Genomic DNA, 15,009 nt, shown 5'->3' with positions numbered 1-15,009 from the left:
GTGACCCTGAGATAGTTAACCGTGAAAATTATGGAATAGCTTGCACTCATTTAGAACAACAAGTGGATAAGAGGATACAGTTACCGCTGTCCTTGGCTGACCGCATGGCACTGATAAAAATGGTAGTACTACCCAAGTTTTGATATCTCTTTAGTAATATCCCGATACAGCTGACTACTACCATTTTTAAGGCGGTTCGCTCGCTATTACTCAGGCTGATCTGGGGTGGCAAACCGGCCATTGTGAACCTGACGACGCTCATGCTGGATTATTAAAGTGGAGGGTTCAATGTGCCGGATATATACTTATACTATCTATGCGCTCAAGCTCAATACGCGTTCAACTGGTATAATACACATGACTTTATCCGTAGCCATACAGGACGGAGACACACATCCTATACCTTTAGGTTCCATATTGACTCATACACAAAGAGGTACACCCAAGATAGAAATTAACTCAGTTGACTCCACGATTGCAGCCTGGCAAGCACTTGGCCGAAGAGCGATGAAACTGCCATTATACTTACCGCTTCTACCCTGGTCACATCATGCAGCTGCCTCGGTCACACATGAACGAGTGGCTCTGCGTATATTGGCATCTGTAGGGCTTGAAAAAATACAGTACTTCTTCCCAAACAGAACCTTTTTAACAACAGAAGATCTTAGCTATGTGCAGAATCAAACCCGACTGTTCATTTTCACACTACACAGAAGAAAAAAAGCATTGCAAGCGCATTACCTCACATTCCCATCAGAACCCCCTACATTAAGCTCCTTACATGCCCTACTTATCAGCCCCACGAGGCACAAAATGATAACTAAGCTATATAGGGCTGCAAGAGACGAAACACTGCTACCACATAACAGGGCAATGGAACCTGAAGCTAGATACGCAACTAACGCAACAAGACTGGGAACATTGTGGTCAATTAACTAATTCACTTACACCCAATGGAAACCTACGCATCATACATTTCACATATCTGCATCAAATGTATCACACACCACATAGATTATTCAAATATGGCTGAAGAGACACTGACACCTGTAAAAGATGTGGTTGCGCAGGTGCAGACATCTGGCAAGGGAATACGGAAAAGTGAGGGACTACTGGGAAGGGGTCATTGTCACTTTGTAAGAAATGACCATGTTACAGCTTCACTGCACCGCCCCCCCCCACCCCAAGTATGCCTGTTGCAGTTAATACCATCTCTAAAGGGTAATCCGAGTAGACTTGTGAAAATTGCGCTACTACTAGCCAAAGGAAGGGCGGCCATGGTATAGGACAGCAAGCTCAGCCCTACATCCGAGCTGTGGTTGAAAGGCATGGTATATTGTCGTGAAACCTTAACTTTATATGCTGAGGAGCTCCCGACCACCTCCAGACCCAAAGATATTTGGGAACCCCTGCTGCAATATCTACGTACGAGGGAACACAACACACTAACTGATGCAACTCAACTGCTCAATGTATAAAAATGTTTCACACCTTCCAGCTAAGTCCGTCAAAATGTACACCTCATTGTATAAAATGGCCACGGGTTGTTTGGATGTTAATCTGTACGTTGACAACGACTGTGTCTATACTGATTGATATTATATGTGTCACTTGTAAGGCCACAATAAAAATTTGTTTGAAGAAAAAAAAAAGCTGGACACTACAGCGTTGCACCTGCAGAGAAGACTGTAGAAACTAACTGACTAGGCCAAAGCCCTACCGGCCTGTCTGCAGCCCCCAATGATCCTGCACCAAAAGAAAACCAGTCCTGTAGCCCAGTGACCTCCAAATCCTTGGGAGGACTGCTTTCCTTCGACAAATATCAAGCTCTCCAGAGAACATGACCTGTTCAAGAAGAAACCAACTTTAAAAGATAAAGAACTCTGCCCTGAGGAACCGTGTGGCCCACCGGTCCTGCAAAGGTTCCCACAGTGATTCTGAGCCAGAGTCCGCCATGGGCAGACCCCTGTCGGACTCAGTCCCGAGCCTGCTGCCTTAATCCAAAGACTCCCCCCAACCACGATCTGCTCTGGTAAGAGTTCCCGACGCCATAGGACAGCCCTGCACCCAAAGCCCCTGGGCCTTGGGGAACTTGACCAGCAGTGTCCCTACATCCCATAGCATCACTACTTACCTGGCCAGCTGTGGGGATTTCTTCCTCCGGCCTCCTGGCCAGCGCCTGCAGCCTCTTTTCAAAACTGATCTCCCCAAGTGAATTGAAATGGGCACCCAACTCTCTGGTGACACTCTGCACCGGCCACCCCTGTACCGCTGTGGGTGTAAGTTTGGTGCTGCCTTGTGGCCCTCCCATGCTTACCTTAAGTCCTGGAGAATGGGTTACCAAACAGTGTTACTCACCTGTGAGCAGAATCTCTTCGACTATCCCCTTTCTCAATTGGATTACATTGGTGCCATATTCCAATTTTCAACCCTGCACCCAGCCGCCCCTGTGCCGTTGGCGGTGCAGATTTGCTACTTACCCGCGCTTTGCCTGGTGATGATTGTAAGAAAGTGGGTTTCTGTTGCAGTAACCCCCCCCCCTTTTTTTGCCTAATAGCTGATGCACTTTTCCTTGTGGTGCCCTGGGCTCCTGCCAATCAGGTGCCCAGGGCCTGTGTTCCTTTCCTAAAAACTGCCTAACAGCCAAAACCCAAATTGGCAAACCCTAGCCACATGTCAGCCCCTGGTAAATGGTACCCTAGGTACCCAGGGCCTTGTGACCAGTAAAGGCCTCTAAGGGCTGCAGCACTCATTGTGCCACCCTTAGAGGCCCTGTACACTAACACTAAAACACTCTAACACTCTAAAACACTAAAACACTCTAACACTCTAACACTCTAACACTCTAACACACTAAAACACTAAAACACTCTAACACTCTAACACACTAAAACACTAAAACACTCTAACACACTAAAACACTAAAACACTCTAACACACTAAACACTAAAACACACTAAAACACTAAAACACTCTAACACTCTAACACACTAAAACACTAAAACACCAAAACACCAAAACACTAAAACACTGAAACACTAAAACAATAAAAAACTAAAACACTGAAACACTGAAACACTGAAACACTAAAACACTCTAACACACTAAAACACTAAAACACTAAAACACACTAAAACACTCTAACACACTAAAACACTACAACACTACAACACTACAACACTACAACACTACAACACTAAAACACTAAAACACGCTAACACTCTAACACACTAAAACACTAAAACACTAAAACACACTAAAACACTCTAACACACTAAAACACTACAACACTACAACACTACAACACTACAACACTAAAACACTAAAACACGCTAACACTAAAACACTCTAACACTCTAAAACACTAAAACACTCTAACACTCTAAAACACTAAAACACTAAAACACTAACACTAAAACACTAAAACACTAAAACACTAAAACAATAAAACACGAAAACACTAAAACACTAAAACACTAAAACAATAAAACACTAAAACACTAAAACACTCTAACACTCTAACACACTAAAACACTAAAACACGCTAACACTCTAACACTCTAACACACTAAAACACTAACACACTAAAACATTAAAACACTAAAACACTAACACACTAAAACACTCTAACACACTAAAACACTAAAACACGCTAACACTCTAACACACTAAAACACTCTAACACACTAAAACACTAAAACACTAAAACACACTAAAACACTCTAACACACTAAAACACTACAACACTACAACACTACAACACTAAAACACTAAAACACGCTAACACTAAAACACTCTAACACTCTAAAACACTAAAACACTCTAACACTCTAAAACACTAAAACACTAACACTAAAACACTAAAACACTAAAACACTAAAACAATAAAACACGAAAACACTAAAACACTAAAACAATAAAACACTAAAACACTAAAACACTAAAACACTCTAACACTAAAACACTCTAGCACACTAAAACACTAACACTAAAACACTAAAACACTAAAACACTCTAAAACACTAAAACACTCTAACACACTAAAACACTCTAACGCATTAAAACATTAAAACACTAAAACATTAAAACACTAAAACACTAACACTCTAACACACTAAAACACTAAAACACTAAAACACGCTAACACGCTAACACGCTAACACTATAACACACTAAAACACTCTAACACACTAAAACACTAAAACACGCTAACACTCTAACACACTAAAACACTAACACACTAAAACATTAAAACATTAAAACACTAAAACACTCTAACACACTAAAACACTCTTAACACACTAAAACACTCTAAAACACTAAAACACTCTAACACACTAAAACACTCTTACACACTAAAACAATAAAACAATAAACCACTAAAACAATAAACCACTAAAACAATAAACCACTAAAACAATAAACCACTAAAACAATAAACCACAAACAATAAACCACTAACACACTAAAACACTAAAACACACTAAAACACTCTTACACACTAAAACAATAAAACACTAAAACAATAAAACACTAAAACAATAAAACACTAAAACACTCTAACGCACTAAAACATAACACACTAAAACACTAAAACACTCTAACACACTAAAACACTCTAAAACACTAAAACACTCTTACACACTAAAACACTCTTACACACTAAAACAATAAAACAATAAACCACTAAAACAATAAACCACTAAAACAATAAACCACTAAAACACTAACACACTAAAACACTAAAACACACTAAAACACTCTTACACACTAAAACAATAAAACAATAAAACAATAAAACAATAAAACACTAAAACAATAAAACACTAAAACACTAAAACACACTAACACACTAACACACTAACACACTAAAACACTAAAACACACTAAAACACTCTTACACACTAAAACAATAAAACAATAAAACACTAAAACAATAAAACACTAAAACACTCTAACACACTAACACACTAACACACTAACACACTAAAACACTCTAACACACTAAAACACTCTAACACACTAAAACACTCTAAAACACTAAAACACTCTAACACACTAAAACACTAAAACACTAAAACACGCTAACACGCTAACACTCTAACACTCTAACACTCTAACACTCTAACACTCTAACACTCTAACACTCTAACACTCTAACACTCTCACACACTAAAACACTAAAACACTAAAACACTCTAAAACACTAAAACACTCTAACACACTAAAACACTCTAACGCATTAAAACATTAAAACACTAAAACATTAAAACACTAAAACACTAACACACTAAAACACTAAAACACTAAAACACACTAACACTCTAACACTCTAACACACTAAAACACTAAAACACTAAAACACTCTAAAACACTAAATCACACTAAAACAGTCTAACACACTAAAACACTCTAACACACTAAAACACTACAACACTAAAACACTACAACACTAAAACACGCTAACACGCTAACACGCTAACACGCTAACACTCTAACACTCTAACACTCTAACACTCTAACACTCTAACACTCTAACACTCTAACACTCTAACACTCTAACACTCTCACACACTAAAACACTAAAACACTAAAACACTCTAAAACACTAAAACACTCTAACACACTAAAACACTCTAACGCATTAAAACATTAAAACACTAAAACATTAAAACACTAAAACACTAACACACTAAAACACTAAAACACTCTAACACACTAACACTCTAACACTCTAACACTCTAACACACTAACACTCTAACACTCTAACACTCTAACACTCTAACACACTAAGGGGCATATGCATCAACCAAAGGAATACCGATTCCTTAATAGCGAAAAATAAGGAATCGCCATTAAGGAATCGGTATATGGCATGCATCAACAGAATCGGTAAAATTTAGCGATTCCTTAAAAATCGCTAAATTTACTGATTTCTCAATAGCGGGGCATGCAAACTCCCATTAGCAAATTGCGAGTTCGGTAATACCGAATTAGCTAATAGCGAGTTCGGTAATACCGAGTTAGCTATTACCGAATCGGTAATAGCGAAATCGCAATTTGCCGCGTCGCTCCGGGAACGTGCAGATGACATCACCAACCAGGAAATACTGCAGCCCCACCCACATAGCCTCGACAGAGGAGCAGACAGGAGCTGGGAAGGAGGACTGCCTGTGCAGAGTGAGGCCACACCGACTCAGCAAATCCAAGGAAACACACATCATGGCGCAGGAAGTGCCATCCAGCGCTGAGTCAGCACGCAAGCGAAAGCGAAAGTTTTCGGACAGGGAGCTCGAGTACCTAATCGAGGGAGTCACCAGCAAACACGATCGCCTCTTTGGCAAGCTGTCCCTCAAGGTGCCTGAGCAGGAGAAGCGGCGCATATGGCTGCGCATCCGTGAGAGGGTGAATGCAGTTGGCGTCACCACCCGCAGCATCGACGACCTCAAAAAAAGGTGGTACGACCTGCGGAAGCGTGCCAAAGAGAGGATTGCGGAGAGGCTCCGGGAGTCGAGCAGGACTGGAGGCGGACCATCTACAGCACCATCCAACACAGCCCTGGAGGACCTTGTGGAAGGGACGATAGAGCGGGAAGCCGTCGTGGGGGTGACCCAGATGGACACGTCCGGCGCAGCCACAAGTGCCCAAGGTAAGATGCATGCCTGTGCCCACACCCAGCGTAGCGTAAATCCATTTCCACGCCCCCAGCCCGATCTCAGTGTGTCTGCAGCGCTGGCACAGACAGCTTTACACATGACACTAGTGCATCCTGGGAGTTGTAGTCTAGTCAGCCCAGTGTGCATGTACAGGCGTAAATCCAATGACCATACACCACAGCAGTTGAACATGGATGGAGACTGTTCATTTAGTGGACCACAGAGGGACATTAATGTGTACAACACTATGTAGTTGTAATTATCCCACTAACCATGCACTGTTTCACACACAGATGCATCACCTGGGGATTCGGACGACAGCGGCCAGCTGATCATCTCGGAAACACCCGTAGAGTCAGACCAGGAGACAGCGCAGGACGCGCATGCATCGCCAACACCTGCCACACCAACAGTACCAGCTCCACCAGCACCACCAGCAACGCCACCAGCATCAGCGCCACAAGCAACGGCACCAGCACCAGCGCCACAAGCAATGGCACCAGCCAAACAGGCTGCAGCTACTACAGCCACAATAGCGCAGAGGCACAGGTCCCAAGTTGCGCCCTTGCAGGAGATGGAAACACCCTCCTCGCAATTGGCACCCAGGCAGCGCACATACACACCACCTGATGCACCACCTGGAGGCGCAAGACACACACGGCGGCACAGAGCTCGTCGCAGTTCCGTCTCCTCAGCCGAACAGGATGTCCCAACAACCTCTGCAATTGAGGAGAGGATGCTGCGTACACAGCGCCTGCAGGGACGACATGTGGCTAGCATTAGCTGCAATATCGTGCGCCTTGCCAGGGAGATGCGCGCCATGACTGCAGCAGTCACGGACATGAGCACGGCGGTCAGGGACATGACCACGGCGGTTGCAGAGGGCAATGCGCAGCTCAGGGAGGAGGTACATGATCTCACCCGTGCCATGAGGGAGGGCCATGAGTGCCATAAGAGGAGGCACCGGCAGCAACTGTTGCGTTCCGCCGCCGCAACCAAGGCCATAACACGGCACAGCAACAGCACCGCAGTGTTGGCACGCCGCTCAGTCTCCCTGCAGGTGGACCTTGGGCACTTCTGCGGGGATGTCGCTAAGTCACTAGGACACATCACCACTGCAATGGAACACCTACAGAGCAGCACATGCAGTGCTGCTGCATTGGGAGGGGATGACACAAGTGAGGCTGCCTCCAGTGTCAGCAGCGTGTCACTGGCACAGGCCAGCACCAGGCGCCGCAGTTTGCGTGCCTCCACGGGGACAGGCCGTGGTGAGGCATTGGATACACCTGAGCGGAGGCTTGGGGTACGTGGGAAGTGCCACTAGACAGTTGGACATGCATGCAGGACCATGGTGGGGCAACCATGGCCATCCAAATACTGTGTATGCACATGCGTGACTTTAAGGCACCTTTAATTTACATTAATGCAAATGGAGCATGATTTACAATGCTAGTTTTGTTGCACAATCCTCTGTGCTACTGTGCATTAAACAGTTGCACCCCAAACTAACTTGTAATGTCTCATTTTCCAATGTTTCAAAAATGATTTAGCATTATGTATGTCCGCCTCCTATGGCCCTCTGCTGTGTTTGGGATGTGTGCCTATCGTTGTTGGGCGGGTGGTTGGTCATCCCGGTGCTCCGCATCCCTGTCCACCTCTATGGGTATCCCCCTTCTGGTGGCAATGTTGTGCAGCATTGCACATACAGCAATTATCCGGCAGCATGTTTCAGGTTGGTATAGCATGGCGCCGCCAGTCTTGTGGAGGATTCTGAAGCGGCTCTTGAGAATCCCAAATGTCCTCTCTATCACATTCCTAGTGCTGATGTGTGCAGCGTTGTAGCGATGTTCCTGCGGGGTTGCTGGATTTAAGTATGGGGTGAGTATGTATTCACGCAGGGCGTAAGCACTGTCACCTAGAAGATAGAAGCATAGACTTAGCATTGGTGATGTACATACATGTGTGGTGTTGGTGTGGGGAAGCGTATTTCTACGTACCTAGCAGGAGTCCCTCTCCAAATTCTCCGTTGATTAGTCGCCTGTGCATTCCACTGTGGTGGAAGATGTAGGAGTCGTGTGTGCTCCCTGGGAATTGTGCCACTTGGTCCGTTATGATGTTATTGGCATCGCACACAACCTGCACGTTGATCGAGTGGTATGACTTGCGGTTCCGGAAAATGTACTCATTTGCTGCGGGAGGACATATGGGGATGTGCATGCTGTCGATGCATCCAATCACATGTGGGAATTGTGCCACCTGGTAGAAAGCCTGTTTGGTGCGGTCCAACTGCTGTGGGGTTGTGGGGAAGCTGATGTGTGTGTGGAGCATTGTCAGCATGGCATCGAGGAATTTCTTGAAGAAGCGTGACAGTGCGCTTTGAGAAACACCTCCGGCCACCGCAATTACCCCCTGGAAACTCCCTGAGGCCAGTAGGTGCAGGCTGCATAGGACCTGAACGTGCGCAGGGATTGCATTTGTCCGGTGTGTCTGGTGCTGCAGTAATGATTCCAGGTCTGCAATCAGGCGCATGATCATGGCACGATTGAGGCGATACTTCTGGTACACCTCGTCCTCATTCTGCCCGAGCAAGGTTATGCGCAGTCTGAAAACCCGCTCCTGGACCCTTCTCCTGCGCTGTCCTGCTGCATTGATCCGCATCCTCCTTGCAAGCACGTAGAGGGCAGCCATTTTGTGGGAGCCAACAGGGTCTCCTGGGCCACATTTAAGGGTTTAGTGATTGCCTCAATCATTTGCACATGTAGAATTTTTTTTTGCATTAACTTTTTTTTTTTTTAACATTACCTCCAGGTTTTGATTCCCCTTATTTAGCTCTTGCAAAATAGCGATTTTGGGGATTTTCGTTATTAGCGAGTTTTGTTGCATTGGGGTGCGATTCGTTATTTGCTATTGGCACTTTCCGGGAGCTGTTAGTTTTTCGGTAACTGCAAAATCAGTATATAGCGATTCGATAATTTAGCATTTTGGGTATTAGCGATTCGGTATGTTAGCGGGAGCTAATAACGAATCGGTATTTTACCGACTGGATTTTGGCTTGATGCATGAGGCTGCTAAACACTAAAAAACTCTAACACTCTAACACACTAAAACACTAAAACACTAAAACACTAAAACACTAAAACACTCTAAAACACTAAAACACTCTAAAACACTAAAACACTCTAACACACTAAAACACTCTAACACACTAAAACACTAAAACAGTAACACACTAAAACATTAAAGCACTAAAACACTCTAACACACTAAAACACTCTTAAACACTAAAACACAAAAACACTAACAATAAAACAATAAAACACTAAAACAATAAAACACTAAAACAATAAAACACTAAAACAATAAAACAATAAACCACTAAAACAATAAAACACTAAAACAATAAAACACTAACACACCAAGACATTAAAACACTAAAACACTCTAAACACTCTAACACACTAAAACACTCTTAAACACTAAAACACAAAAACACTAACAATAAAACTATAAAACAATAAAACAATAAAACACTAAAACAATAAAACACTAACACTCTAACACACTAAAACACTCTAACACACTAAAACACTAAAACACTCTAACACTCTAACACTAACACTAAAACACTCTAACACTAAAACACTCTAACACTAAAACACTCTAACACTCTAACACTCTAACACTCTAACACTCTAACACTCTAACACTCTAACACTCTAACACTCTAACACTCTAAAACACAAACACTAACACATTAAAACACTAAAACACACTGAAACACAAAAACACAGAAACACTAAAACACTAAAACACTCTAACACTAAAACACTCTAACACTCTAACACTCTAACACTCTAACACTCTAACACTCTAACACTCTAACACTCTAAAACACTAAAACACAAACACTAACACATTAAAACACTAAAACACACTGAAACACAAAAACACAGAAACACTAAAACACTCTAACACTAAAACAAAAAAACACTAAAACACAAAAACACTAAAACACTAACACTAAAACACTACAACACTACAACACTGAAACACTCTAAAACACTAAAACACTCTAAAACACTAAAACACTCTAAAACACTAAAACACTAACACACTAAAACACTACAACACTAAAACATGCTAACACTCTAACACTCTAACACACTAAAACACTAACACACAAACATTAAAACACTAAAACACTCTAACACACTAAAACACAAAAACACTAAAACACTCTAACACACTAAAACACTCTAAAACACTAAAACACTAAAACAATAAAACAATAAAACACTAAAACAATAAAACAATAAAACACTCTAACACTCTAACACACTAAAACACTAACACACTAAAACACTAAAACACAAAAACACTAAAACATTAACACTAAAACACTCTAACACTAAACACTCTAAAACACTAAAACACTAACACACAAAACACTCTTACACACTAAAACACTCTAACACACTAAAACACTAACACACTAAAACATTAAAACATTAAAACACTAAAACACTAAAACACACTAAAACACTAAAACAATAAAACAATAAAACAATAAAACACTAAAACAATTAACCACTAAAACAAGAAACCACTAAAACAAGAAAACACTAAAACAAGAAAACACTAAAACAAGAAAACACTAAAACACTCTAAAACACTAAAACACTCTAACACACTAAAACACTCTAACACACTAAAACACTACAACACTAAAACATGCTAACACTCTAACACTCTAACACACTAAAAAACTAACACACTAAAACATTAAAACACTAAAAGACTCTAACACACTAAAACACTAAAACACAAAAACACTAAAACACTCTAACACACTAAAACAGTCTAAAACACTAAAACGTAAATTGCATGCCTTGGGGGTCAAGTAGGTCCATAGCGTCAGGCAGTTAACCCAGGTGCCAGCAGCTACATTCCACAAATACTCTGGTGACCATGGAGTTCCTCCTCTGAGGCCTTGGAAAATGGAGATACTTACTCTGGAGTGCTACACTAAAACACTCTAACACACTAAACACTCTAAAACACTAAAACACTCTAACACACAAAACCACTCTTACACACTAAAACACTCTAACACACTAAAACACTAAAACTATAACACAAAAAAACAATAAAACACTAAAACAATTAACCACTAAAACAATAAACCACTAAAACAATAAAACACTAAAACAATAAAACACTAACACACTAAGACATTAAAACACTCTAACACACTAAAACACTCTTAAACACTAAAACACAAAAACACTAACAATAAAACTATAAAACAATAAAACACTAAAACAATAAAACACTCTAACACTCTAACACACAAAAAACATTCTAACACACTAAAACACTAAAACTATAACACAAAAAACCAATAAAACACTAAAACAATTAACCACTAAAACAATAAACCACTAAAACAAGAAAACACTAAAACACTAACACACTAAAACACTAAAACACAAAAACACTAAAACACTCTAACACACTAAAACAGTCTAAAACACTAAAACGTAAATTGCATGCCTTGGGGGTCAAGTAGGTCCATAGCGTCAGGCAGTTAACCCAGGTGCCAGCAGCTACATTCCACAAATACTCTGGTGACCATGGAGTTCCTCCTCTGAGGTCTTGGAAAATGGAGATACTTACTCTGGAGTGCTACACTAAAACACTCTAACACACTAAAACACTAAAACACTAACACTAAAACACTCTTACACACTAAAACACTCTAACACACTAAAACACTAAAACACTAAAACACTAACACACTAAAACATTAAAACATTAAAACACTAAAACACACCAAAACACTAAAACAATAAAACAATAAAACAATAAAACACTAAAACAATTAACCACTAAAACAATAAACCACTAAAACAAGAAAACACTAAAACACTCTAAAACACTCTAACACACTAAAACACTCTAACACACTAAAACACTACAACACTAAAACATGCTAACACTCTAACACTCTAACACACTAAAAAACTAAAACACTAACACACTAAAACATTAAAACACTAAAACACTCTAACACACTAAAACACTAAAACACAAAAACACTAAAACACTCTAACACACTAAAACAGTCTAAAACACTAAAACGTAAATTGCATGCCTTGGGGGTCAAGTAGGTCCATAGCGTCAGGCAGTTAACCCAGGTGCCAGCAGCTACATTCCACAAATACTCTGGTGACCATGGAGTTCCTCCTCTGAGGCCTTGGAAAATGGAGATACTTACTCTGGAGTGCTACACTAAAACACTCTAACACACAAAACCACTCTTACACACTAAAACACTCTAACACACTAAAACACTAAAACTATAACACAAAAAAACAATAAAACAATAAAACACTAAAACAATTAACCACTAAAACAATAAACCACTAAAACAAGAAAACACTAAAACAATAAAACACTAACACTAACACACTAAAACACTAAAACACTCTAACACACTAAAACACTAAAACACAAAAACACTAAAACACTAACAATAAAACACTCTAACACACTAAACACTCTAAACACTAAAACACTAACACACAAAACACTCTTACACACTAAAACACTCTAACACACTAAAACACTAACACACTAAAACATTAAAACATTAAAACACTAAAACACTAAAACACACTAAAACAATAAAACAATAAAACAATAAAACACTAAAACAATTAACCACTAAAACAATAAACCACTAAAACAAGAAAACACTAAAACAAGAAAACACTAAAACACTCTAAAACACTAAAACACTACAACACTAAAACATGCTAACACTCTAACACTCTAACACACTAAAAAACTAACACACTAAAACATTAAAACACTAAAAGACTCTAACACACTAAAACACTAAAACACAAAAACACTAAAACACTCTAACACACAAAACCACTCTTACACACTAAAACACTAAAACTATAACACAAAAAAACAATAAAACAATAAAACACTAAAACAATTAACCACTAAAACAATAAACCACTAAAACAATAAAACACTAAAACAATAAAACACTAACACACTAAGACATTAAAACACTCTAACACACTAAAACACTCTTAAACACTAAAACACAAAAACACTAACAATAAAACTATAAAACAATAAAACACTAAAACAATAAAACACTCTAACACTCTAACACACAAAAAACATTCTAACACACTAAAACACTAAAACTATAACACAAAAAACCAATAAAACACTAAAACAATTAACCACTAAAACAATAAACCACTAAAACAAGAAAACACTAAAACACTAAAACACAAAAACACTAAAACACTCTAACACACTAAAACGTAAATTGCATGCCTTGGGGGTCAAGTAAGTCCATAGCGTCAGGCAGTTAACCCAGGTGCCAGCAGCTACATTCCACAAATACTCTGGTGACCATGGAGTTCCTCCTCTGAGGCCTTGGAAAATGGAGATACTTACTCTGGAGTGCTACACTAAAACACTCTAACACACTAAAACACTAAAACACTAACACTAAAACACTCTAACACACTAAACACTCTAAAACACTAAAACACTCTAACACACAAAAACACTCTTACACACTAAAACACTCTAACACACTAAAACACTAAAACACTAAAACACTAACACACTAAAACATTAAAACATTAAAACACTAAAACACTAAAACACACCAAAACACTAAAACAATAAAACAATAAAACAATAAAACAATAAAACACTAAAACACTAAAACAATTAACCACTAAAACAATAAACCACTAAAACAAGAAAACACTAAAACACTCTAAAACACTAAAACACTCTAACACACTAAAACACTACAACACTAAAACATGCTAACACTCTAACACTCTAACACACTAAAAAACTAAAACACTAACACACTAAAACATTAAAACACTAAAACACTCTAACACACTAAAACACTAAAACACAAAAACACTAAAACACTCTAACACACTAAAACAGTCTAAAACACTAAAACGTAAATTGCATGCCTTGGGGGTCAAGTAGGTCCATAGCGTCAGGCAGTTAACCCAGGTGCCAGCAGCTACATTCCACAAATACTCTGGTGACCATGGAGTTCCTCCTCTGAGGCCTTGGAAAATGGAGATACTTACTCTGGAGTGCTACACTAAAACATTCTAACACACAAAACCACTCTTACACACTAAAACACTCTAACACACTAAAACACTAAAACTATAACACAAAAAAACAATAAAACAATAAAACACTAAAACAATTAACCACTAAAACAATAAACCACTAAAACAAGAAAACACTAAAACAATAAAACACTAGAACAATTAACCA

This window comes from Triturus cristatus, chromosome 9 (assembly GCF_964204655.1).
Source record: "Triturus cristatus chromosome 9, aTriCri1.1, whole genome shotgun sequence".
In the NCBI taxonomy this organism is placed as follows: Eukaryota; Metazoa; Chordata; class Amphibia; order Caudata; family Salamandridae; genus Triturus; species Triturus cristatus.
This window is presented reverse-complemented; position numbering follows the sequence as displayed.